The sequence below is a fragment of the Lasioglossum baleicum genome, chromosome 18 (genome assembly GCF_051020765.1).
Source record: "Lasioglossum baleicum chromosome 18, iyLasBale1, whole genome shotgun sequence".
Lineage (NCBI taxonomy): Eukaryota > Metazoa > Arthropoda > Insecta > Hymenoptera > Halictidae > Lasioglossum > Lasioglossum baleicum.
The window spans coordinates 2,612,774-2,640,109 of NC_134946.1; the positions used below are offsets into that span (position 1 = coordinate 2,612,774).

Genomic DNA, 27,336 nt, shown 5'->3' on the forward strand with positions numbered 1-27,336 from the left:
ATTTGAATGAAATGTTTTTGTTCCTTATAATTTAAATAAAGCTTTTATTTTGTAAAAGAAACAGCGAGAACTTATTCAAGGTCCTAATATTATATATTCTGAGGCCTTCTCTCTTAGCTACAAGTAGGTGTGAATATTATTTCATTATGACATCAATTGAAATTTAAAAATAAATTCAAAGTTAATCTGAGAACAGTACACAAAATAGTCTATTTACATGTGAATCATGTGGATTTATAGTTCGAACTTTTGTTAGAAAAAAAGATATAATTTAAGCCCTCAGACAAAAAATAATTATCACGCATAATAATATTGATATTTTAAAATAGATTGGCAATCAAACTTAACGTAAATAATAATTATTAATCCAAATATTAGATGTCCAAGATTAGGATTGTTTTCAAATATAAGTACTCCATACTGGGACGCGATGACAGTAGCTGTCCCACTCTAAGCTTATACGCAATGTGCTTACGCGTGAAGCCGGACACGCGTTTGTGAATAAAATCAACGCATTGTTTGCAAATTATTTAAGTATGGTATGGACATGATATTTGGTCCCCCCAGGGTTTCAAATTCATTTACCAATCCTCTTCCTTTTTCCACTCTCACCATCGCCTTTTCAGCGGGACCTACTGTTTATGGTGGGTTCCGAACCACCTTTTGCCAACAACACGTGAAAAACACCCCTGGTGGGTCACTTTCCGATTTTTGACCAGACGGTCACCCATCCTAGTGCCGATCACGTTCCACGTTGTTTAACTTCGGTGATCTAACGAGAACCGGTGCTTTCAACGGGACTACGGTTGTTGGAAAATTATTTAAGTAAATGTACGTATAAATAGTCTTCTATTAGCTTGTATAACGAATGTAGAAAATGTGTTCCGGCTGTGACGTTAATAATACTTAATTTTTATGTCATAAATCTATCAGTATTAATACCTACCCTCAAAAATTAATTATTCATGTCGATATAGTTCTTAAAAAATGTTTTTTCAGATTGTAAACTTGCTTTAAAAATTGATAATGGCCATCACTAGAAACAAAACTTTCGATTCCAGTCGGAAAAAGTAATTAATAAGTATCATAAAAAAACAGATTAAAGTAAGAGAAAGCCAAAAGTGTACATAAAATCTAAGGATATTATTAAAAATGACAGATTGAAGGAAAATAGAAGATTGAATAAAAATAAAAAATTGAAGAGAAATCAAGAACCTCATTCTATTGAATCCATCGTACAAGTACAATCTCTCAATACAGTAGGCCAGTTTAAGATTCCAAAAAGCACGCATTCTAGAATGAAAATTTGAAGTTCGGTGGATGCTAACAAAGGACCACCAACTGTACTGTCGAAGACAGAAGAAAGATCTTGAAAAAGGGAGCAAGAAAAAAAATTATAGAAGAAGAACATTTGTCAAAAAAGCAGGAAAAAGAGATACAAAATTAAGAAAGAACAAGAACAAGAAATCAATAATAATTTACACGAAAGAAAAAAGATAATGACACAACAAATTAAGGGCAGAATGTAATATACAATAATAATATATTCATATGTGCATCATATTAAAGATTTAATAAAGTTCGATGTTATATATCAGGCATGGGAAAATTTTTGCTCTATCGGAGGCGTTATATAACCTAAACAATGATCTTTTAATTTTAAATTACTTTACAAACTCTGAACTGTATGTTAAAACTCTTAAAAAATTATTTTTGTTTATTTAAAGTGATAAAATTAAAAATAGAAAAACATGCTGTCCAGGGATAGGGCACTTCACCTTACAGAACAGCCATATTATTTAGCCTTTCTTCTCCCATAGTGCTCCTTAAGTAATTTTTTACACGCTTTAAAACAGCAAAACGATCTTTCTCCTGACGCATTAGATAACGGAATTGTTAAAAGAAATTTCAATAATAATTCGACATTCGGAAATGTGCAAGGCATTTCTTTGGCTGCTCGATAGATGTCTGGTGTGGTTTTTATGCTGTCCTCGTTTTCTTTCAGAAACATTAAAAAATGGTCACATTCATCTTCAATAGTATAAACATCAATATCATTTTTGTAAATATCCTACAACCTATTCATCGCGATCTTTTTTTCTTCTTTTGATAAATTCAAATCAAAAAATATTCGAAAAGGCTTTACCAACGACTTCATACGCTTGAATTCTTCGAGATATTTCTGCCTTGATGTTATCACATACAACATAAAATGAATTGACTAAATGTTCTCTTATTGTAAATTCATATCCGACTTCTTTGTTTTTAACGTGTTTTTAGCGTACCAATCTGCAGGAAAAACTAAACATGTGATTGCCGTAAATCTTACACCGGTCCTTCTCGCGTTCTGTTTTTCGTCTAACCGTCCCGTCGTTTTCGTAAACGTGCTACAGCGTGCATTTCGAATTTCGACACTCTAAATACCCTTCCTAAATTCTTTAGAAAAATCTTGCGAAAAATCAGTGTCGTTCGAGCCGCGGTAGAGAGAACATCTCCAAAGACTTGTCAATTCAAAGCTAACGGTTGCTATTAGCTGTGTTTTTGATACTGATATTTAAACTAATCACTAGACTGCGGATCTTTATGCAAAATTAATGTTGGCTGCCGCTATTACAAGGGACAGGAGCCAGACAGATATTTGATTCTCACTGTGATCAGTTTAAGAAGTTGAAAATAATACTATGGTGTTTTGAAATTATTTTAATCTCTCTACTGTATTAAAATGCACCTACTCATGTTTGCTACAAATGCATGAAATCCGCGGTCTAGTGATTGCATTACCTGATTGTTGTGATTTGTGCAGCAGTACAAGGGATATGGCAATTATTATTAGTGCATAACTATGTGTTGACAAATGTGAACAGTGATTGTGAGTGTGGAGAAATTTCAAGACACACATTTCGAAGCAGCAAATGGATTTACGGCTGAATACGTGAGTTTTTAATACAATCAGTTTCTGCTTCTTCTCTTTTTTACGATAACCTCGTAAACTAAAGCCAATGTTGTTCAGAATAATGGTCTTGACCACATATCTAAAGCTCATTGAAATCGGATAGAAGCTAGTAGTACATCGATCCCATGGATTTACAAGTAAAGTTTCTCGCGATAAAGTAAACTAAAGCCGATCGCCAAAAAGTCTAAAGAGAAATGTTGCTTGCCGGCGCGGCGGCCCAGGGCGCGCTCTGATTGGTCCGTGTTTTTCGTTAATAACTCCTAAACAAAGCCGCAGTTGACATTGGTGCAAAGGAAAATGTCTCTTAGAATGGTCTCAGGAACCTCGCATTTCCGGGACTTACACTTAGTTTGGGACACCCTGTATATTGATGACATAGTATGATTATATGCAGATGTGTTGAAAAACTAAAATTATGAGCCAAAAACTTGCAGTTTTCTGCTAAATGTCACAATGTGTGGCTCAAAATGTCATTTTGAGAAACATTTCCTAATTTTGAACGCCCGTCTCTCGGTACCTATTGGGTCAAAAAATACGTTGGATCAGTGAAATTTGAACGAAATTCAATGCTCTTTTCAAAAATAAAAATAAAAATTTCGTATGACCCATAGTTTTTGAGTTATAGACGAAATACCAAAAACAGGTAACAAAAATCGTGGTTTTTTCCCCCCTCCCCAAGTTAGCACAAGGTTCTCGAGGTCGAAAACTCAGATTCGACTCCCCAAAGTACCCCCAAATGACGTGCCAAAATTTCATTAAGTTCGGAATACTTTCCAGGTGGACGCCTCTTTTCGACCTGGCGACTGGACTAATCGCCCTCAAAAAAAAAAAAAAGGTTGGAACTGCCTGGCCTACCCAAAAAGTCCTCTATCTGCCAAGTTTCATCCCCATAATCTCATCTGTAATGGTGGTTATTTAGTTATTTAGAAAAATGGCGAAAAATTTTTTGGCTCATTTTCCCTATTTATTGAGGCCGAAAGTACTCCAAGAATATTTTTCCGAAAAATTATTACAAAATAGTGTAAACATAGTTCAAAAATGTTTTCACAATGGTTTAACAACAATCATATGGTTAGGAAGCGAAAAAACATCTGATTAACGAAAAAAAAAAGTTGACCTGACCAGGATTCGTGCCTGGTCCGAAAAGTATTTAGCGGTTCCGCAGTTGGAGACCATAACTATTGCATCAACTTGCGCCGATCAAATTACTTTCGAAATATTCGAACATATGTACATAGTATTGTAAGTACAAATAAGTCTCCGCCGTTTTTAACCGACTTCGAAAAAGCAGGAGATTACTCAATTCGATCTGTATGTGCCTTTTTTTTCGCTTTTTTTTCTATGTATGTTCACCGATTACGCCGAGATGGATGGACCAATCGGAACGAAACCTTTTGCATCTTGTAGAGTATGTTCCCGGGATGGTCCCGTGCAAAAAAATTTTACATTTTTTTATTAATTACGATTTTATTTGCGAAAATGTAGGGTGGTGATACCGTTGTGAACTCCGCTGAATGTTAGACATTAAGAACAGTAACGACGCGACGTCGCACAGTGGGCTGGATCGAGAAATTTAGTGACATTTCACGAAAGAGTCGACTTTCTTATATCGATTTCTAATAAATTTGTATAGCTTCCTAAATGTCCATCAACAACGAAGCTGAAAAGATTAACGTTTGTTCACAAAAACTGTAGTTAATATAAATTCACAAAGATAGACATTTGGGATGTAGTATTTTTCAGCCATAAATTGCTTCTTTTCATCGAGGTGTCCTGATTACCCTATTTAATATTTCTTCTGGGTCTTTTTTTTGTAAATGAAAAATAGTCCTTTGCGGTAACAATTAACGCTGTTAGTTGAGGATAGTTGCTCGCAATGTATTAAAAATTAATATTTAATGAAATGAATAAAATCTATATACTTTCTTAGAATTTGTAAGGTGTATCTTTTAGAGGACCTAACGGCACCTAATCGGATACATCAGATCAGTTTTATTGGACCTTCCTCTACATATCCCCACAAAAATCATATCCGAACCGATCCGATCTTGGAAATTATGATTGTTTAAAGTTATCGGGACGTGTCACTTGACGCATAGCAACTCACATATAGTACTTAATTACCATCAAAATATGAATATTTTTGCAATTGCATTAACAGTTCATACCTACCTAAAACAGGTATGCAATTTTTAACAATTAATTAAATAAAAAAAAATTTATTGTTAAAAATATAATGAACGGTAATAATATAACTGAACTAAGAGTTTCTTAGTTTTTCTTAGTGAGTATCACTGTTTTTGGGTAAGTACATCTGTCATTGAATCATAGTTAACAATTGAGAGACTCTTCTAGCGAACTGTTTAGATTATCGAGACGCGAGATGTTTATGCTATGCTGCAGATAAGGTTTCGACTAAGGTCCACCGTTCTATCTGCATTTAATTGAAACAAATGTGGTCTTTGGAGAGACCACAGTGATCCATATTGACAAAATAAACAAATTATTATTATTATTATTATTATTATTACTAAACAAATTGACCAAAAGTTTACCTGTTAACATCAATTTAAAACGTTTTGGTAAGATTAATTGTCTTATCTTTTATATTTGTTATATTTTTGTTGATATTTTTATCTTTTATGAACACATTACACATAAATGAAATAATGCGAAATAACAAAGGTCGTAATATATAGAATAGACATGATTTTAAAACAATTAAATTGAAAAATTATTTATAATTATTATAAATTATTATAAAAAATATCTTTTGAACTTTTGACACGCTTGTGAGACGTTTTTACCTCCTCGGTGCATTTTGCATGCGTTGATTATAAAAAGATTTCTCGAATTTATATTTGATGTATTCTATAAAACATTACACGTATGAAATGTAAATATAAAATACATATTTAGTAAGAGAGAGAGTAAAAAATAGTTTGGAAGATTATACTTAAACAATTTTATTTTAATACAAAAATTCAATGAAAATTAATTAACAATTATTGTTTAACAAAATAGAAAAAATTTTATTTGTTTACAGTTAAAATTTACTATTTTTTTAATGAATTTTAGTGCAAATTTCATCCCGATATCTCTTATGGTTCAAGAGTTATAACAACACGTCACTAAATTTCTCGATCCAGCCCACTGTGCGTCGTTACCGTTATCGATTGCGGCTTTCAGATATTCATAAATTATGATTTGGAATGTGACGGCTGATAGAGATAAAAAAAAGTGTGAAATAAAAAAAACTGTTTAAAAAAAATTAAACCGACTTCGAAAAAACGCACTAAAAAGTATAAAAAAGTGTGAAATAAAAAAAACTGTTTAAAAAAAATTAAACCGACTTCGAAAAAACGCACTAAAAAGTATAAAAGAGTGTGAAATAAAAAAAACTTTTTAAAAAAAATTAAACCGACTTCGAAAAAACGCACTAAAAAGTATAAAAAAGTGTGAAATAAAAAAAACTTTTTAAAAAAAATTAAACCGACTTCGAAAAACGCACTAAAAAGTATAAAAAAGTGTGAAATAAAAAAAAACTTTTTAAAAAGAAAAAACCCACTAAAAAGTATAAAATAATTTCCATCTAATTTATGTGAATACACACGAATTAAATACAATACAATCTTTTCGGAGGCGGCGCAAATATATTATTAAAATATAAATATATTAGTATTTAGAAGAATTTAAAGATTTTCGTAATTTCTCCAGTGTCGACAATTTTCAATTTTGCGCCGCCTCCGAAAAGATTGTATTGTACTTAAGTTCGTGTGTATTGACATAAATTAAATGGAAATTATTTTATACTTTTTAGTAGTGTTGTATAAAGCTCGAGTCTTCGAAGCTCCAGAGCTCAGTCTTAAAGACTTCTTCTAAATCTTCTTCTATAGAAACTTAGTCTTTAAGACTGAGCTCTGAAGCTTCGAAGACTCGAGCTTTATACAACACTACTTTTTAGTGCGTTTATTCTAGTTAAAAAGTTTTTTTTTATTTTTCATCTTAAATTGTGCATTTATTGCGAAAGAACGGTACCTTATGTTTTACTCAAAGCATTGTCCATCGCTGGCCACTACTTTTTCCCATTTTTCTGGCAGCATCCGGATAGCGCGTCGGAAGAACGCTTCATCTTTTGACGCTATTCATCGATTGAAACAAGTAGTAATCAGAAGGAGCAATGTCTGGTGAATACAGCGAATTATGATCCGTAGTATGATGGAAGTTTACACTCCATTATCTTTGGTGGTCATCTTCATCATGTCACATTATCACGTCACACCTTTCAATAATTGAGTAATACATAGCGGAATCGCGTTTGGAAACATACTGTTAGGCCGTCCACACACGGGTCGATTGTAATCGCGTTTTATCAGCAGCTAAAGAAGGTGGCGCAGGTACCAGCGTGACGCGGTGCTAATTACCGCGGCGGAGTAAGGGTACCGACTGGTATGTATAGCCAATTCTCCTGCAAATTTCTCCGGTTGTTGGGTGTTTCCTTGTTATTATTGCTGTGATATGTTTCCATCAAAATGTTTATAATGTTCATCAGATTGACCTTCATGTTTGTAAAAACGAATCTAAAAATAAACAATCAGTAAAAGTAAATTATTTGAAGGATCCACAGTGTATTTGAAAAGGCTCCAGGTATATTTTGACCGAAAGCCCAACGACCGCAGAAATTCGCAGACGAATTGGCTATACATACAAGTCGGTACCCTTACTCCGCCGCGGTAATTAGCACCGCGTCACGCTGGTACCTGCGCCACCTTCTTTAGCTGCTGATAAAACAATAAACGACATGTAATCCAGTGGTATTGTTTAAAATACTATATACGTTTATACTAAATGCTTATATTTCGATAAAACAAGCCAGAATTCCCCCACACGCCAGGTGCAAGACTATATTCCATTATGCATAATTATTGTTAAATGGCAAAAAAAAAGAAAATCCTGAAACATGTATCTCCTATTTTGGATCAAAGATCACGCACCCAAGTTTACATTAAAATTAACTAACAATAAATAAGAGAAACTACAAAAAGAAATCAAATTTTTAATATATTGTTTAAACAAAAAACTTTTGTTAAAATTTTCTTGCGCGACTACATTGCCCATTGAAAAACACACAATTTAAAAAAAATTCAAATTTTTTCGACCTCTGGTTTCCGAGATATCTTAAAAAGTATGGTTTTGACCCCAAACTTTGAGGGCTGTTTTCACCCCTTCAAAGTGGATGGTTGCCGATAAAAAAAATACGTGTCAAATATTTTTCAAAGAACTATAAACTCCCAAAGTTTTATCAAAATACGAATTTCGCATCTGAATATGTTCCCTTGTAAGCGAGACTCACTTATTAAATTAATAACTGGGAGTATATTTGTAACGTATGAAATGAAATTATAATGAACTAGAAGCGCGTGTTATATCAGGACCGCTCAAAGGCGGATGAGAGCGAGGACTCGTCGGAGTCTGGACCGGGACATCCAGAAGGCGGCGAGCCTCGCTGGAGTCTTGAACGAATGTGTCAGACTGGCTGTCCGAATTGAACTGAATTAACTGAACTCTTTTTAGGATCGTGAGGTCGAATACATAGGTGTCTTATCTTCTACCGGATGTCTCGTTAGACATAACGCTATGGATGTTATGAGAAGCGCGCGATTAATGATTACGGTGAATGCTACGTGATACTGCTACGGGGAATACATTAAGATATGATTATTATACAAGGGTTAAGATAAGAATGGGTATATGGTATGAGGTGAGAATCGGATCTGATGAACGGAGCGAAGTATGACTACTTATAACTAATCAATATTCTTAATAATTACGGTTACAATATCCTACTCTTATTGGCTATGCTTATAACCTATGGCAACACATCGGCAGACGTGACACTTGCATCTGTTTATTTTGTGTTTGTAAAGACATTGTGGAGATGAGAAGCGACAACGCCACACACACCCACCCAGTGCTTAACACGCACCCAATGTTTCTAAAAAGGAGGTTTCCGTTAAGAAATTAACATTTGTGCAAATTTTCAATATCATATTCGTAATCAGCACGTGAAAATACGTAAGAATCTAGAGTATAATTTAGAAACAGTGGGTGCGTGTTAAGCACTGGGTGGGTGTGTGTGGTGTCGTCGTAATATAATATGTACTCATTCTTCATCATCATATGATTTAAAAAGTTCACGCGGTGTATCGGATCGTCCGACGATCGTAGTGATATATCTATAGAAACAGTTGACGAGCGGTCGCATCGTGCTGAAGCATACGCACAGCACGGGCGTGCACGTATAGGCAAAATTAAATGTAGTAGTAGCTGCAGTTTTTCGCAAATCTCTCAAAAACTAAGGCTGAGCGGCGGTTACATGTGTAGGAAAAAGTTGTTCAGAATGTTGAGTTTTACAACATATTTAAATTTTATCAAAATCGGTGAGGTGGGACCCTTTATGCACAATTACCCTTTTTATTTACATAGTTGAATATAATCATGTAGGTTTATGAAAAACAAAAACAAAAGGCAAAGTAAAAGAAAAATTGAAGTCACAGTGATTGATAAACTGTTGTACAATTTTCTGTGGAGTGGGAGTGTTCTTAGGGAGTTGTCTTCTCAGGTCGATTTAATCCGGAAGTATTACCACTTGGTATATCGATCGAAGATTGAGGGAAATCTGTTGAACTTCCACCAACCTCATTTATGAGGAGCAAAGCTCTCCTTTTGTAACTCCTCAGTTGAGCATTGCTCAATCTTCGCTCAATATACAAAGTGGTAATACTTCCGGATTAAATCGACCTCAGAAGACAACTCCCTAAGAACACTCCCACTCCACAGAAAATTGTACAACAGTTTATCAATCCCTGTGACTTCAATTTTTCTTTTACTTTGCCTTTTGTTTTTGTTTTTCATAAACCTACATGATTATATTTAACTATGTAAATAAAAAGCTTACCTTAATGTTATTAGTATGCGTAATAACATAAAAAAAGATAATAAATAAATAATAACCTATGTAACCTAAATACATAGACCACATCGAAGAGTGCAATGCACTCAAACTACAAAAAATAATGGCCAAATCATTTAAATTACATGAACTGCACAAACTTACCTCCATGAGTCGCGCGAGTCGTACGATCCACGCGATTTTCCAACTTCGCTGCCGATCGCACGCGATTAGAATCGCGGCGATTTCAATGTGCGGCTCTTCATTTATTTTCATTGGAAATCACGTGGAGGGGGAATCACATGCGACTGGAATCACGTCGACCGAATCGACGATCGACCCGTGTGGGGACGGTTTATGCGACGGACGTGATTTCAGTTGAGCCGATTTCAGTCGACTACGAATCGACCCGTGTGTGGCTCTCCATTCATTTGCATTGGAAGTCATGTGGAGGGGGGAATTGCATGCGACTGGAATCGCGTCGACCGAATCGACGATCGACCCGTGTGTGGACGGCCTTAGTAAATAAATCGCTGCGTAATCGGCTAGAGGATGTTTGAAAACATTCCATACCACTGAAGAACGTAAGCATGTTTACTAAAAGTCTCATTGGCGATAAACCTGTTCTGCGTTTTTTCTGTCCGTGACCTTCAACGACCTTGAATAATTATAGTCACTGAATTCGTAATGAAACATTGTTGTAGATGTTTGAAAAAGGGTGGGACCATTCGAAAAAATGAAGGTGACCTTGATATCTCTAAAAAAATGACATAAAAACAAAAATCTTTTGGTGTCGTACGAGCCCCATTTTACCATTCATCTTTGTCCTCAAGATATCCAATGTTCCTTTGAAAATAACAAAGACATTTGAGGTGATAACGTCAGGCGACTCACCCTGTACATGTATACAGGGTGTTCGCGATAATTTGTACCATCGTTTTTTTCGTAAACAATAAACACTAGAAAAAAACCGAAGAGGAGGAAGTTCTTTTGTACTGTAGCAATATGGTGGCGCACACATCTCAATTTTTCTTGTTTTAATATTTTTCTAGAAACAGGTGACCTTTATTATTTTTTAAAATGAAATGCTACATATTTTTTTACATCAAATGAAAGCTGGCATTAAGACGAGAGTTCAAGCAGGTAGTATATTATGATCTTCAGGGTACACGTGGCGCGCTAATTTCGGCGAAGCACTAACTTCAAACACAGCTGCCATAGGTAAAAAATTGTCGCAAATCTCTGCTTCAATCTGACGTTCGGATCATGGTATTACGATCATTTCTCGCCGAGATACAGCAAGTTAAAGGAAAAATGGAAATTGTGCATTTTTCAAGCATATTTTCAGAAACACCTGGTATATCGAAATGTTAATGAAATTGAAAAAACAAAAGGAGTGCCTTGAAGAGAAAGAAACGGTCTTTCTATTGCTGCTTTGCACAAAATTCTACGATAATTTTTTCGCTTTCTGGAGCCAGTTAAAGTTAAAAAGACCATATTTACTTCAACATTGAATAACTGGAATAAAACAAATCGCACAATATTCAACAACCACACAATTTCCACAGGAAAGATAGCCCTTCCAGATGATATTAACGCGATTTATCAAAAAAATTTGTTGCTCCCCGTGTGATGTTCCAAACTATAACTATAACTTTGTAAAAAACCAACGTAGCAACAATTTGGAACAGAGCATCTGAAACTAGAGGTTTCAAGGCTTTCAAACCATTGTTCAACGATATTGATACGGCAATTTTTGACGGAGTTATGATCACGTAAAATGGGAGCAATTTTTCGGGTTCGCACAAGTGATCCCTTAATTCTTTTGAGGAGTGTAGTAAATTGAAATACAAAATTATATTAATCGGTCATTCGCTTTTTTCTGTATTGTTGTTTAAAAATCTTATATTTCCCCCAGTTGTTACTGTGTCCTAACCCCTTAACTAGATGAACCACGATTTAATTTTACTCTTTCTGGTCTTGTTGAATGCTAAAGAGGGTGAATTCTTCACCCTCTCTTCGAAACCGATCCCCAGCCAGAGTTGTGCTTATTCAATTACATTGTATTTCAATTAATAGTAATTCAATTACGTTACGTTACTATATAATTCAAATACAACGTAATTCAATTACTAAGTATTTTAATCAGATTTGTAATTGAAATACAATATAATTGAAACACAATGTAATTGAAATATAACATAATAAAAATACAGCTCTCCAAATTGTAGCCCAGAACTTGGAAGAACTTGCGATATATTTTATATTTTTCTTTCATATACAGAGTAACCGCGGGTTTACTGTCGAACAGCCGTGTTCTGCACGGACAGTATTCCCGCAGTGACATCATTTTTTTCACAATGTAACACCAATATTTAATCTTCTTTAATTTTCATTATTATTTTATGGAACTTTCGCCAACATATTCGTGGAATTTTTCTAATGCAAAATGGTACCAAACACGATATAATTTCAACTGTATTTAGTGGTGTAATCGACGATGAAAGGTTCGAACGGAACGAAGGAAAGCGTATTGGAAAGAAAGAGACGCGGTTGTCGAGTCAATGTGTGGTGTTCACACCGATATACCCGAGCCGAGAACAATTATTTCATCTCGAAATATTTACAATTATTTCGAGAACAGAGTATTTCATGGGCTGTGTTTCCGTTTACGTCCATTCTCAGAATTTGATGAAATTTTGAAAATAGGTTCCATTGCAATTACGAATTACATTGTAATTTAATTGACTGAAGATCTGAATTATAAATTACAACATAATTGAATTACAATTTAATTCAATTACAATGTATTTTTTATATTTTATTCAATCTCAATTTTTCGATTTTAGATGCAATTTTAAAACTTCAATTTCAACTTCAAGTTTTCAATTTCAACATCAATTTCTCAATTTCAACATCAATTTTTCAATTTCAGCTTCAATTTTTCAGTTTCAACATCAATTTCTCAAATTCAACGTCAATTTTTCAATTTCAACTTCAAATGCACGTAGAAGGTCCCCCATTTCGGTTTTTCGCTTATATCTCGGAAATCATGCGTTCTAGCGATAAGACCATTCTATACAAAATTAAAGGTGACAAAATGTGCCATAAGATTGACTGCATACAGTTCTTCGCTATCTCGCATAGTTTCCGAAATATCCGCGCTCGAAGTTCACTAATTGTGCTGAAGAGTTAGCTAGTCAAATAAGGCAATAAACATGAGGCAAAAATTTCTTTTTCACAATTAGTACACGAACGTCTGAGCGACAAATTAAGCGAACCTCGAGCGAAATCAGCGTACGATAAATACTAACAATTTATAATAAGATAACAATAACTCTATGTATTCGAAATTTAGTGCTTAAAATATATACCTTCGTTCATTTTTACTTAAATCAAAAATCAAATCATTTTTAAAGAGTTATCCAACTTTTTCGATCCAATTCCACAATCAAAGCCACATAGAATTTAAGAAATTCTCAATTACCCGAACCGAAGCTGGTGAATGCAGGTAGGTTCAAAACTGCGTTTTATCTTATATTAAAATCTTTCAAATTAAACTTCAAATCTATAATACGTCCACCTTAGGACGTAACAATATTATCGGAATTATATCATATTTGATATCATTTTGCATTAGAAAAATGCCACGAATATGTTGGTCACAGTCCCATTAATAAATAATGAAAAATAAAGAAGTTTTGTTTTGGATTAGTTATGTTTACACTTCTCGGCGACCGAGGCCTCTCGAGCCCCGCTGTCCTTCTCTACGTTCGGCGAAAGTCGAAGGATAGTATCTATCCCAGAGTTGTGCTAATTAAATTACATTGCAATTCAATTACTAAGTATTTTAATCAGATTTGTTATTGAAATACAATTTAATTGAAATACAATGTAATTAAAATACAATATAATTGAAATGCAATTTATAATTGAAATGCAATTTATAATTGAATTACAGTATAATTGAAATACAATATACTTGAAATACAATATAATTGAAATACAATATAATTGAAATATAATATAATAAAAATACAGCTCTCCAAATTAATATATATATATATATATTTTTATATTTTTCTTTCATATACAGTAACCGCGGGTTTACTGTCGAACAGCCGTGTTCTGCACGGACAGTATTCCCGCAGTAACATCATTTTTTTCACAATGTAACACCAATATTTAATATTCTTTATTTTTCATTATTATTTTATGGAACTTTCGCCAACATATTCGTGGCATTTTTCTAAAGCATTTTTCTAATGGTACCAAACACGATATAATTTCAACTGTATGTAGTGGTGTAATCGACGATAGGTGTAATCATTTACATGGATCTTTCAACCTCTTCTTGCCTATTACTTCATTTTTCATAATTCAATTACAATGTATTTTATAATTCTGCTCCATTGCAATTACGAATTACATTGTAATTTAATTGAATGAAGATCTGAATTATAAATTACAACATAATTGAATTACAATGTATTTTATAATTGTGCTCCATTGCAATTACGAATTACATTGTAATTTAATTGAATGAAGATCTGAATTATAAATTGCAATATAATTGAATTACAATGTATTTTATAATTGTACTCCATTGCAATTACGAATTACATTGTAATTGAATTGACTGAAAATCTGAATTATAAATTACAACATAATTAAATTACAATTTAATTCAATTACTTTGTAATTATAATTCTGGGGTAATTCAATTGTAATTCTGCACAACTCTGTCCCCAGCCACATGATCCTCCCTCTCCTAGCCTAAACACTTTTCATTCACGCTCTTTCCATCTCCCTCGCCGGACTCTCTCCTCGTCGGACTCCTCGAAGGACTCGTCACATTGTTCACCGAGAGCCGCATAGTCAAGGATGTCAACCAGATGTTGCAACCCACCATCGAAGGACCACTAGCAACCAGGGATTGAAACGGTTCTGAAAATAACTGTTTGATTGTCCCAAGACCCCTTCGACTCTGGGAAATGGGAGGTTCCTTAGGTCATTTGAAGCAACATTTTCCTTTGCACCAATGTCAGCCGGGGCTTTGTTTAGGAGTTATTAACGAAAAACACGGACCAATCAGAGCGCGACCTAGACGCGCGATGGCACGTTCAGCCCGGCGCACAGTGGGCCAGAATGGCTCGGTAGCTGTTCACGCCTATTTCACCATTATTTCAAAACTTAAAGACCACATTAAATAGGTCGTTGAATTCGTCTTGGCGTCAGCTATAATGTTATTAAATAAAAAATATATAGTTATAAATAAATATTGAAGCTGACCACAATTTTTTATTTAAAAAAAGAAATTATTCAAATTTTTTGTATTGGGGTTTGTAGAAGACTGAGTACTGATTACTTTTTGTAGGAAACATTTTTTTGTCACACCACCGGAAATGTCTGAAAACTCGTGTGAATAATGAATAATATTTGAAAACTGGCTGTTCACCATTATTTCAAAACATAAAGACCACATTAAATATATCGTTGGATTAGTCTTGGCGTCAGCTATAACATTATTTAATAAAAAATATATAGTTATAAATAAATATTCAAGGTGCACACCATTTTTTATTAAAAAACAAAAATTATTGAAATTTTTTGTATTGAAATTTGTAGAAGACTGACTACTGATTACTTTTTGGTACGAAACATTTTTTATTATTTTTTTTTTGCAATTACCAATTACAATTACATGTTATTGTAATTTTATTTCTGCAATTTCCAAGTAATTGTACTTGGTAGTTAACGCCAAAATGGCACTAAAAAAATAGTAATTAGATACCTACTCAATGGAAATGTATAAAAAGAACAAACAAAAAGCATTTGTTAGGAAATATTTATTATTTATTAAATTACAACTCTCAAGAAATAGGTTCACTTGTCACTTACATTGACAATGTAGTTTTAACTAGGAAATATTTATTATTTATTAAATACATTATATATTAGGAAATATTTATTATTTATTAAATATTTATTTGTAGCTAATTATTTGATATTTCACAAAAACGATTACCATTACTTTTCAAAATGATCCTCATTTCAAAGTTGGAGTCGGATAATCGATTTGCTTTCGGAGTGTTTGTCATGGAAGCAAACGAAAAAAGTCTTTCAACTGGAACTGAGGATGGTAGAGCAGTATTAGTTCGAAAAAATGTTTGCTTTATAGCGGGGTAGGCTTCAAGCAGTGAATAAGAAATCGATTTATCCGAAAAATAATTACAAAGTAATTAGCAAATTAAGCAAATCGATTATCCGACAACTTACCTACGAGTGACTCTTAATTTGGGGTGGTCATTTCTTTTACCATTGCATGTGTTTTAACCATATATATACACACACACTTATATACACGAAAATAAAATACAAAAATAAAATACAGGTTTTCAATATGGAAAAGCTGCTGTGATGCTATACTACGATGCTATTACTATGATCTCTCAAATACAAATGATTCATCTAAGCTAGCAAGAAGTTTGAATGTTTATCAATGGTCGTATAATCTAAAAAATTCATAAGATTGGTCTGGGCTAGGTCTTCACACTCTTAAGAGCCGCTGAGTGGTCGTCAATGCGTCTCGTGCAACGCGACTCGCCGCGGAATTGCGTGTCACGCGACGCTTTAAACTATCATAATTTTCACGGTGGTCTGAGGGGGGACGCGAATTTTGCAGGATCTTTTAGAGGAGATGTTGCTGAAAATGTTCCACGTTGTTAGAGCCATCATTTTTGATCATTTTTTAACTTATTCCTTGTCAAAGGTGAAAAACTTTGACGATTTTCCTTAGTTGACTCAGTATTTTTTTTTATAACAAATTATGAACAATAATGTTTAGTTCCTGGTGCGTCCTCAACAAAAATATACATTCTTCGTATAAAAAAAAATTGGGCACTTAATCTTCAGTAGGTTTTCCAGGACACCGTTATGAAGAAAAGGAATTTTTTCGGTGATAAATCATATCTGAAAAAGTTTGATCTTTGAACGCTTATTGTGACGAGAGTTTTTAATAACTTTAATTAATATTATTGTTTTCGAATGTAATGGACATTTAAGAATCACTGTGCATTGGTTAAAAATCGATATGAGGACTTTCATTTTTTAGCTCATGAACAGCTACCGAGCCATTCTGGCCCACTGTGCGGCGCACAGTGCGGACAAATGGCCTAATATTCGGCACTTTTCTCTAAATTTGGTTATTAATGTATATATAGGTAATTTTTTTTACAGAAAATGATATTTACCAATATAATTAATAAATTTATTAAGAAATTAACAATTTTTATTTAAACAAAAATATATTTTTAAAAACTAACAAATTTAAAACGAAATTAATAATAAATGAACCATATTTAATATTAATAATAATAAACTTAGACAAATTATAATAGTATAAACAAAATTAACAAACTTAACAAAACGCTATTCCCTATCCGAGTCATCCTCGGTACTTTGAATGTGATCCAAAATGAATCATTCAATCCCGTGATCTTGCACATTTCTGATTAAATATTGATCAATTTCAGTAAAATCGCAACATTTGCTTTTTGTTGTCGTTTCTCGAGATATTTCAATCTCTTCAGATAAATCGTCCACCCTGTATAATTATTGCAAAATTTTATTATGCATAAAAATGATTATTATATGATTATTAATAACAATTTCCACCCTAATACGCATTTTTTGCAAAAGAAATGTATTTCATATCGTGATATACACGAATATTGAATTTTTCTGTGGCGGACAAATGGCAAAATTTTGTACAAAAATCCAAATTTGTTTACGAATATATATGTATTGGTAATTATTCGCAGAAAATGAAATTTAACGATATAACTAATAAATTTAACAAGAAATTAACGAATTTTCCACAATACAACATAAGGGCAAGGTACGGGCACTTATTAAAAAGTTTATAAAATTAAGAGTAGCAGTTAGTTGCAGGCTAAACTATGAAATTCTTAAAGTACAACAAGTAATATATCCGAATATGTCAAAATCTCAGGATATTTTTTGCCTTTCTCGAGATATGTTAATTTGAAGTTTTATATGCAAGTAATAAATAAAACCACCGTTGAAAATTTATACAAAAAATAAATCTACTTTATTAAATGTAAAAAGAATGCATATACCTTGGTGAGCATTTTCCATTATACGGAATTATTGTTGCAACACTGATTTACAATTAATGTAATATTATTTGATTTTTTGGACTCTAGAGAGTGCGACACATGGTAAAATTTTTTATAAAAATCTAAATTTGGTTACTAATGTCAATGCAATAGTAATTATTCACAAAAAAAAATGTAACAATAAAATTAATAAATTAAAAAAAAAAATTAACAATATTTATGCATAAAAATTATTGTTATATGATTAATAATATCAATTACCATCTAATAAAATTTGCCAAAGGAATTTATCGTACATCGTGATATACACGTGTAGTGAAATATGCCACGTTTGTCCGCACTGTGCGGCGCGCCGGGAGACGAGCGCGGTGTAACGCCGCGATGCCGCAACGAACAAGAGTTTCTCGAGATTATGTGAATCTTCCCCGATTTGGATGAGCTTTGGATATGTTGTCAAGACCATGATTCTGAACAACATTTCCCTTTACAGTTTTTGATGGTCGCGGAAGAACTTTACTTGTCAATTCATATGGGTGGATCTTTTTACCCGACTTACGGCAACGTTACCCGAACGAGAGAAGAAGCAGAAACTGATTGAATTGAAAACTCACTTATTCAGCCGTAAATCCATTTGCTGCTTCGAAATGTGTGTCACTGGGTCACTCGGTGATGAACTGCACAGATGTCTTCAGGTATACGACAGTACCGAAAGCTAATTTTTTCATTTTTTATCTTTATCTTTTATTCGACGGGTTAGAATAATTCTTCGAATAACTTTTTCCAACTCGAATAAACGCGTTACCTAGCGTCGAGCTCCGAACGTCAAAGACCCAGCGATTGACAAACGGCATAGATTCAATACAATGCAAGCAGATCGGGAATCATGCATGAATGAAAGTTTAAACTTTTAGATTTTACGATATACCTTCATAAAATTATTACGAGTGAATTGAGGTGCTTTTCCTGATGAAAATTAGTCCAAACTCGAGTGTAATCGAACAATTTTTATTCATACGTAATGTTACGATAAAAATTATAATCTTATTGAAGAAGATAGTCCAAATATGATGTCGTGTTTGGACTCATTTTCATCGGGATAATCTCTACAACTGATTCGCATTAAAAATAATATCCGTATTAAAAATATAAAAGTGTAAAGTGTCAATAATGCTTCATTCTCCACCTACTTACATTGTATGCCGTCCAGGGATTCTAACCCGACGCCTAACCCTAACCCAAACCCGGTTAACCAAGGAAGGTTACTGTAACCCGCTGTAACCCATACTATCCTCGAGGGAACGGTTCTCAAATCTTAGAGAGAGCAGGTTAACCCGCTCGGAGCGGGTTACTCACTATTAAATAGAGATTCACGGAATATAACCCGAATCGTAAAGTATTTATAGCTAACGTATTATAAATAAACAGGTTCAGGTAATAATCATATTGAAAAGAGCTTTTTAAATTAGATTATTAGATAATAACAATAATTTTCAAAATTAAAGATCGAATTCGTTTGTCCAAAGTATTATGATGTCATCTATAATGTCACTATTTAAACGTGAACACACAATAAAAACAATCTGAATAAATATAAATGTTTTCAACACAACGTGTGAGCACAACGTGTGAAATAAGAATGGGATGGATGGGCAACCCATAACAATAAAAAATCGAAAAACAGTTGATAAATCTTTTCTTCGTTTCGTTTTCCGTTCCGCGTCAAACAATTGCCAATCGACGCTCCAACAACGATACCATAATACCAGGCATTCTTGGCTCATTATTGCCTTATTATATATGTATACATATACGTTCCTTCCGAAACACACAACATTCATACTCTTCATAATTACCTAAAATACAAATTTCTTTACCAAATTTCTTTATCAATAATAAGTTGTCCTCATATTATTTAAAATCGATTTGTAGATAAATTCAACTGATTGGCACCAAAGCATAATTATAAATAAGAAAAGAAGTTCAAACTTTGCGTACTCAAAACCCGCTCTTAGTGTGGGTTACAGTGTTTCATGGGTTACCAAAAACCGAAACCGATTCGGGTTACGGTTTCCAACCGTAACCCGCTCTTACCCGGTTAACCGGGTTACAGTTGGCCATCTAGTAACCGGTTACCGAAGCTACGCGGGTTACAGCGGGTTATTGAGAACCGAATCCGATTCGGGTTAGGTTTTTGATCCCTGATGCCGTCTGTCAGTCGCTGGATCTTTGACGTTCGGAGCTCGATGTCCGTGTCAAGTCCGACTCACAGTCATATTTAAAGCATCGAGACTTTTGGAGGAATCATTTGGGAATCAATACTTCTCGATACCTACAGTATGTATTTATTATTGTTTCGATGCTTATGATACCTATACCAGCCAGTGTTCATTTTAGTAATACTCGTATCAAATGTCAATACCAAGCACTTAAGCTTGTGATACGTATCATACCTTCCAAACAATTAGTTGGGCATCAAATTCCTTAAAACTCATGAGAAAAACTGGTATCGCGCCCATCACTAATGAAAACACAGTGTCACACAGTGGGCTCGATTGAAAAAGTACGCGACATTTTTTAATAACTGTTAAACCACTGAACATATTGCAATGAAATTTGAACTGAATATATAAAAAAATAATTCCTTTTCAATGATGTTTAACTTAATATATTTCACATTTGGTTAACCGTTTTTATTAATTTAAAACAGCTTTATAAACAAGCATTTGCTACTTCTGCTACGGGGCTTAATCCGGCACTGCGTATTGCTCAACGATGAAACATCCGAGACAAGTCGGTCTCGTAACACTTCACGCGATGCATTATGAAAATCTGCTTGGCGATGATGCATGATGCCAGCTGCGACCCTTCACATTTAATTGGACGTCTCTGTAGCGTTTATGTCATCTGCTACATTTTGACATTGCGGATGCATCATGTTGCTATTCGCGAATCGTCTACCTGTCTGCTACTTTTACCCGTGCAGCGGAACGTGTTCTCTGAAATACTTTTATTACACGTTCCACTACATTTTTCGGAAATTGATAATGTTTCTCCATGAAACCTATTAACCCCCCATTCACCCATATAGAGTTTTAATTTTATGTCATGTCGCCATCTTAGATTTCAAAACCCTTTTCACCCCCTTAGGGGTTGAATTTTTTAAAATGCCGAAATAGGTGTTTGATTAATTATATCAAAGAGCCTTAAGACCAGGTTTCAAGCAAATCCCCGACCACGAATAAAATATTCTTCATACAAACGTTGCAACCCCTTTTCACCCCCTTATAGATTATAAAGGAAACCTCTGTGCAAAATTTCTGCTTTCTAGGTCTAAGGGTTTAGCCTGGGCGTTGATCAGTGAGTCGGGACTGTCTTTTTATACATATAGATTACATTATTAATGGTCTCTCCATATTTTTATTTTTCTGAACTGCTTAAAAAATGAAAGTCTCCTGCCCCTATCTTTATGCAGAATATAAATCTTCTACGATTGTGAAAAATAAGAACGTAAAAAAAATATATAAAAACCACGCTTATATTAAAAATGCACTAAAAAGGAGAAAATAATTTTTTTAGGCATTAGTGACTATAAATAAAAAAGCGTGGAGCGCTATACTATAGTGACGTAATCTTCGTGGGCGCTCCACGCTTTTATTTACAGTCACTAATGCCTAAAAAGATTATTTTCTCCTTTTTAGTGCATTTAATATAAGCGTGGTTTTCAAAAAGTTTCTTTTTATATATTTTTTTATTTTCTACTTTTTACTCTTTTTTAAATGGAACGCAAGATATGTATAGTAATAGTGTTATGAAATAGTAAGATATACATAGAAACGCAAGATATGGAAATACGCGAGAAAGAATGAGGGGATGAGTCCGAGAGACGACGCACAGTGGGAACTTTCGACCAAACTCGATTCAAAATCAAAGAACTTTCGGTAGAAATGAGGTAGAGCGATGAAATTTTTTTTAAACTAGAGGGTTATTGTTGCTCGCTCGCTTCGCGAGCTCGCGGATAGGACTGCTCTTGCGAAAGGGTTAGTGGTACGCATGGCTAGTAGTACCTATAGCTATGTATTAATGTTTTTTTTGATTTGGTGTGTGACTCTCCACGAGCCACACAAAGAACTTCCTGATTCGTTAGTTGCAGTATATTATTATCATTATTTTTAGTACGTTTTAAGAAGATTATACGTTTTCAGGGAAATTCAATAGTTTTCTACTTATCAAGATGTTTGCTATATGGCGTCGCATTAAACCAACATCATAGGCTCGTTGCTCGCTTGGTTCCTTGTTATAGCATACTAATGTTGCAACATAAATTGTCTTAATTAGTTTTTCGCAAACGATACAACTCATCATTATCCGGGTTTGCAGTATTGATCTTGGATTTCTTCGATACTGTTAATTTAAATTGTCCCAAAATATATAAACTGCGCTCAATTTTGAAACTCTGCTCAGTGCTACATACAACATTTGTAAAGTTCGTTTTTCTGATGTTTTAAAATTCAAACATACTTTTCTCGTATGTTTGTCCCTGACTTTTATGAATCGTAATCGCTTCAGCAGGAACCACTGGAAATTGACTACGTGTGATTTGATATTTTTCCTCACTCGACATATTTACATGATTCGAGATTTTTAGTATTGGTGTTAAATTTTGATGAATATTTGCATTTCTCATATAATCACGATAACGAGTTCTTACTTTCACTCCTACTCTGGCCAATTGAAAATCTAACCACAATATAGACGAAATTTTAGTATTTTCTTGAAAAGTAATAAATTTTAATATTCCGTATGTGTGTGCTCCATTAACCAATCCGTTTTCAACATCAATGTTATTAATAATTATCATATAGTTTATATTAATTTTCAATTTAATCTCAGTTAATAATTCGTTTTGAACTGATTGTTTTTTTAAAGATTGTAATATAAATTTTTTTTTGTACTTTCATCGATATTCTTTGAAAATGTATTCTTGGGCGTAGAGATGATTAACTCACTCTTGCATTGGGATAATTTTCGATTATTTTAAGCGGAAACATTTGCGTAAGGTACAAAAAAAAAATTTTTTTTAATTAAAAAAAATGAAAAAAAATTTTTTTGTGTAATTACGTTTGTTTCTTCGGTGGAAACTTTCCGTTCTCTCGTATAAATTGCATTGTAGAATCAACTCCTTTCGAAAAAAACTAAAAATCTAAAAAACTACTTGACCAATATGGACCAAAATCTAATCAGCTCTAAGTTACGACGGGGCACATCGATTGCATCATTCATCATTCTGATCGCGTTGTTACTTTTTCAGAAAACGTTAACGAAAAATTTGATACCATAGAAACAGCCATACGCACGCACGCACGCACGCACGCACGCACGCACGCACGCACACACACACACACACACACACACACACACACACACACACACACACACACACACACACACACACACACACACACAAACACACGAACATTTTGCTGAAAATAGTCTAGAATGACTGCAATGACCATGAAACGTGAAGATCTGCTAAAAAATCGATTTTCGATTTTCGGGGTCATAACAATAACTTCCCTATAAGATCGGGAAGTTAATTAAAGCTGAAACTTGGCAGAATATGGGAAAAATATGGAGATTATGGTATGAACGTTTTTTAACCTTGAGAAAATTCGTCAAACTTGCACAATTTCAAGAAAATGTGGTTTCTCCGTTACTACGCGCGGAAAAAATTTGTTTTGAACATGCTATAAATCATTTCCCGTAGATTTTTTCACGCTGATTTCAAATCTGGTCTCAAAATTTGTCTACGACCTCAGGATTTTGCAAGAAAACGATTTTTGTGAACAGAACTAATGTAATCATTTTTTTGTTCAAATGATTTGTTAACCCACTAGTTTGAAGGTAATATTGTATTCTCATATATAAAACACAATAAAATTAAACATAATGAAGTATTTGAACGTTTATTTGACGTATATCGACGACGAATTCTTTAACTTCAGGTGCTAAAATAAGAATAAGGTATAATTTTCCGCGCGTGGTAACAGAGAAACCACATTTTCTTGAAATTGTGAAAGTTTAACGAATTTTCTCAAGGTTAAAAAACGTTCGTACCATAATCTCCCTATTTTTCCCGTATTCTGCCAAGTTTCAGTTTCAGTTTAAAAAAAATTTCATCGCTCTACCTCATTTCTATCGAAAGTTCCTCGATTTTGAATCGAGTTTGGTCTAAAGTTCACACTGTGCGACGTCTCTTGATGGAGTCCAAAATTGTCCGAAATGGAACTGAATGAACGGAAAACCACACTGACCATGAGCTCCTTCGGTGCGAAGTGGGTCAGTGGAGTGGGGATGAGTCGGAGTGGAAACGCGTAGTGGAGTGGGGAGCGCTGGCGCGCGGAGTGGGGATCGCTGAACGCGATCACGTAGACCGAGCGTTGCGCGGCGAGGTGTGACGGTTAATATTAAAATTGTTTTTCTCCTACACGCACGGTTTTTTTCTTTTAAATTTGTTTTTTAATATTGCATTGTCATGTAGTTCTGAACCATGTTTAAAGTTTCAAGTCTCTAGCTCATCGGGAAGTGATTTAAAATTCGATTACAAGATTTGACGCATAGGACGACAACTCGGCAAGCTAATATAAGCGTGGTAAAAAGAGTTCTTTTGTTCTTTAATCATTTTAAAAAGTTGCGAATCATGCATCGATGCTCCTGAATTGTCGTAATGTGTTTTCTGTTTGAAGTTACACTTGCTCATTTTTCTCATAAATGCATGAAATCCGTAATCTAGGTATCAGTAAGTTTCGATGAGAGTTCAGTGATATAAAAAAAATCGTGACTGCTCCGCACCGTTAAAAATATTTCTATATTTGAAGCTAGCGTTCTTTACAGCTCGAAAAACCATGGTTCCCACAAATTAACTTTGTCAAGAGATCTGACCACTACCTGGATCTGGCTCGTTCAATTTGGACGGCCATACATAGGATGTTTTTAATCCAAGCTGGCTCTGTCTCTTCAGAAATACTTCTCACCTCTGATTACACGGTCCAACAAAGTTCAATTTTTTTTCGCGCTGATTCCGAATCTGTCCTTAATTTTTCTCCTGGACGCACAGTTTTTGAGAAAATTGAGCTTCGAAAAAAGACATATTTTTCAACTTTGAACAAATATTGTGATGTTATTATAAAAGATATTGAATTGATCTTTACAGCAAAAGATTCTGTAGACTTTCCCAAATACAGTGATATCCAATATTAATACATTATGATTGTTTAAACATGTTTAAACAATGATTAAAGATGGAGAGACACCACTTTTGCACCAATTTTTGAGGATATTTTTGAATTTATTTAAAAAAATAAGGGTCCAGCGGAAAATCGAACTATACCACGCGATAGAGCAGACTTTTATCTTGAGGAACCACCCTTTCAAGTTTGAAACGTCGACGTTTTTTTCGAACCAGAAAGCAAAATATCTTCGCCCGACATGAGTTGCCGCTAGTGGCGCTCACCGCTAGAACAGGCGTATTTTTCTTTCTGGTTCGAAGAAAACGTCGACCATGCAAACTTCACAGGGGGGTTTCTCAAGATAAAAGTCTGCTCTTTCGCGTGGTATAGTTCGATTTTCCGCTGGACCCTTATTTTTGAAGATAAATTCAAAAATATCCGCAAAAATTGGTGCAAAAGTGGTGTCTCTCCGTCTTTAATCATTGTTTAAACATGTTTAAACAATCATAATGTATTAATATTGGATATCACTGTATTCGGGAAAGTCTACAGAATCTTTTGCTGTAAAGAACAATTCAATATCGTTTATAATAACATCACAATAATTGTTTAAAGTTGAAAAATATGTCTTTTTTTTTAAACTCCATTTTCTCAAAAACTGGACGTATAGGAAAAAAATTGAAACCAGATTCGGAATCAGCGCGGAAAACTCTACAAGAATCGCATAGTGGGAATCGAAATACTTTTTGGCTGTTGGACAGTGTAATTTATTGTTAAAATAATTGTTTAAACAAATTTTTATAATTTGTACAAATTTTTATCATTTGTTTCTATATTCGTTCTTTGAATTGTTATTTCAATAATTTATTGTTAAAATAATTGTTTAAACAAATTTTTATAATTTGTACAAATTTTTATAATTTCTTTCTACATTCGTTATTTGAATTGTAATTTCAATAATTTATTGTTAAAATAATAGTTTAAAGAAATTTATTCATCACAATATTTGTTCAAAGTTGAAAAATATGTCATTTTTTCAAACCCAAATTTCTTAAGGACAGATTCGAAATCAGCGCAAGAAAACTCTATAAGAATTGCATATGTAGTGAGAATCGAAATCCTTATTTGGCTGTTGGACAGTGTTAACTAACACGTTCGACCTCGTGTCAAGGTTCTTCATTAATTTGGAAGAAACAACCAGCACCGAGTACAAACTCCATCCAAAATTTGTTCGTCGATATAAATAATATTTAACTTGATGATGCTTTCGGCGCTACCGTGTTTGAGAAAGTATTCTGATTAGATTTGTTATTATTGAATTATATATACAGTTTATATTGTTCAGTTCTATTCGTTATCAAGTATTGTTCAGTACTATTCGTTATCAAGTGTTATAAAAGGATAAATTATGGAGAATCCAAAAGCTAAAAGAAATACTAAACCTTTTGATGGTGAACGATATAGTATCTGGAAACTAAGAGTACGTGGTTTAATGAACGAACTTGATGTAATAAAAGTGATCGATGAAGTAGCTCCAGAAAAGTTAACTGCAGAATGGATGAGAGCAGAAAGAATTGCGAAAAACACAATAGTAGAATATTTATCTGATTCTCTCTGCTTGGGTTCGCGAGTACAGCAAGCACAGCAAAAGAAATTTTTAATAATCTGGATGCTATTTATCAAAGGAAAAGTATAGCTACTCAACTAGCTATACGAAGACAACTACTCAGTCTAAAATTACAAGGTGATAAGACTCTGGTGCGTCATTTTACTATATTCGATGATTTGATCACTGAATTATCAGCAGCAGGATCAAAATTGGAAGAGACAGACAAAGTGGCACATTTACTCTTAACCCTTCCAAATTCATATGATGGTGTCATTACAGCAATTGAGACACTGTCAGATGATAATTAGACACTAGCCTTCGTGAAAATCAGACTCTTAGATCGTGAAGTGAAATTACGTGAAGAAAGTAGAGATACGAGTTCAAAGGTATTACATGTGCATACCTCGCAAAATTTCAACAAAAACACTACTGAAGTACAAAAAGCATTCAAGAGT

General features: G+C 33.8%; 1 protein-coding gene across 3 annotated transcripts in view; it reads right to left on the minus strand.

The window, feature by feature from the left end:
• The window catches only part of LOC143217956 (glycerol kinase), a 115,913-nt gene that overhangs the window by 50,679 nt on the left and 37,898 nt on the right, over positions 1-27,336 (minus strand). The window contains exon 1 of one of the 3 annotated variants that reach the window (XM_076442726.1): positions 6,992-7,298. The exons of the other annotated variants lie outside the window; for them this stretch is intronic. The gene's annotated coding sequence lies outside the window, so the exon portion shown is untranslated. Of the gene's footprint in view, positions 1-6,991; positions 7,299-27,336 lie in introns of those variants that run through there. 3 annotated transcript variants of the gene reach the window in all.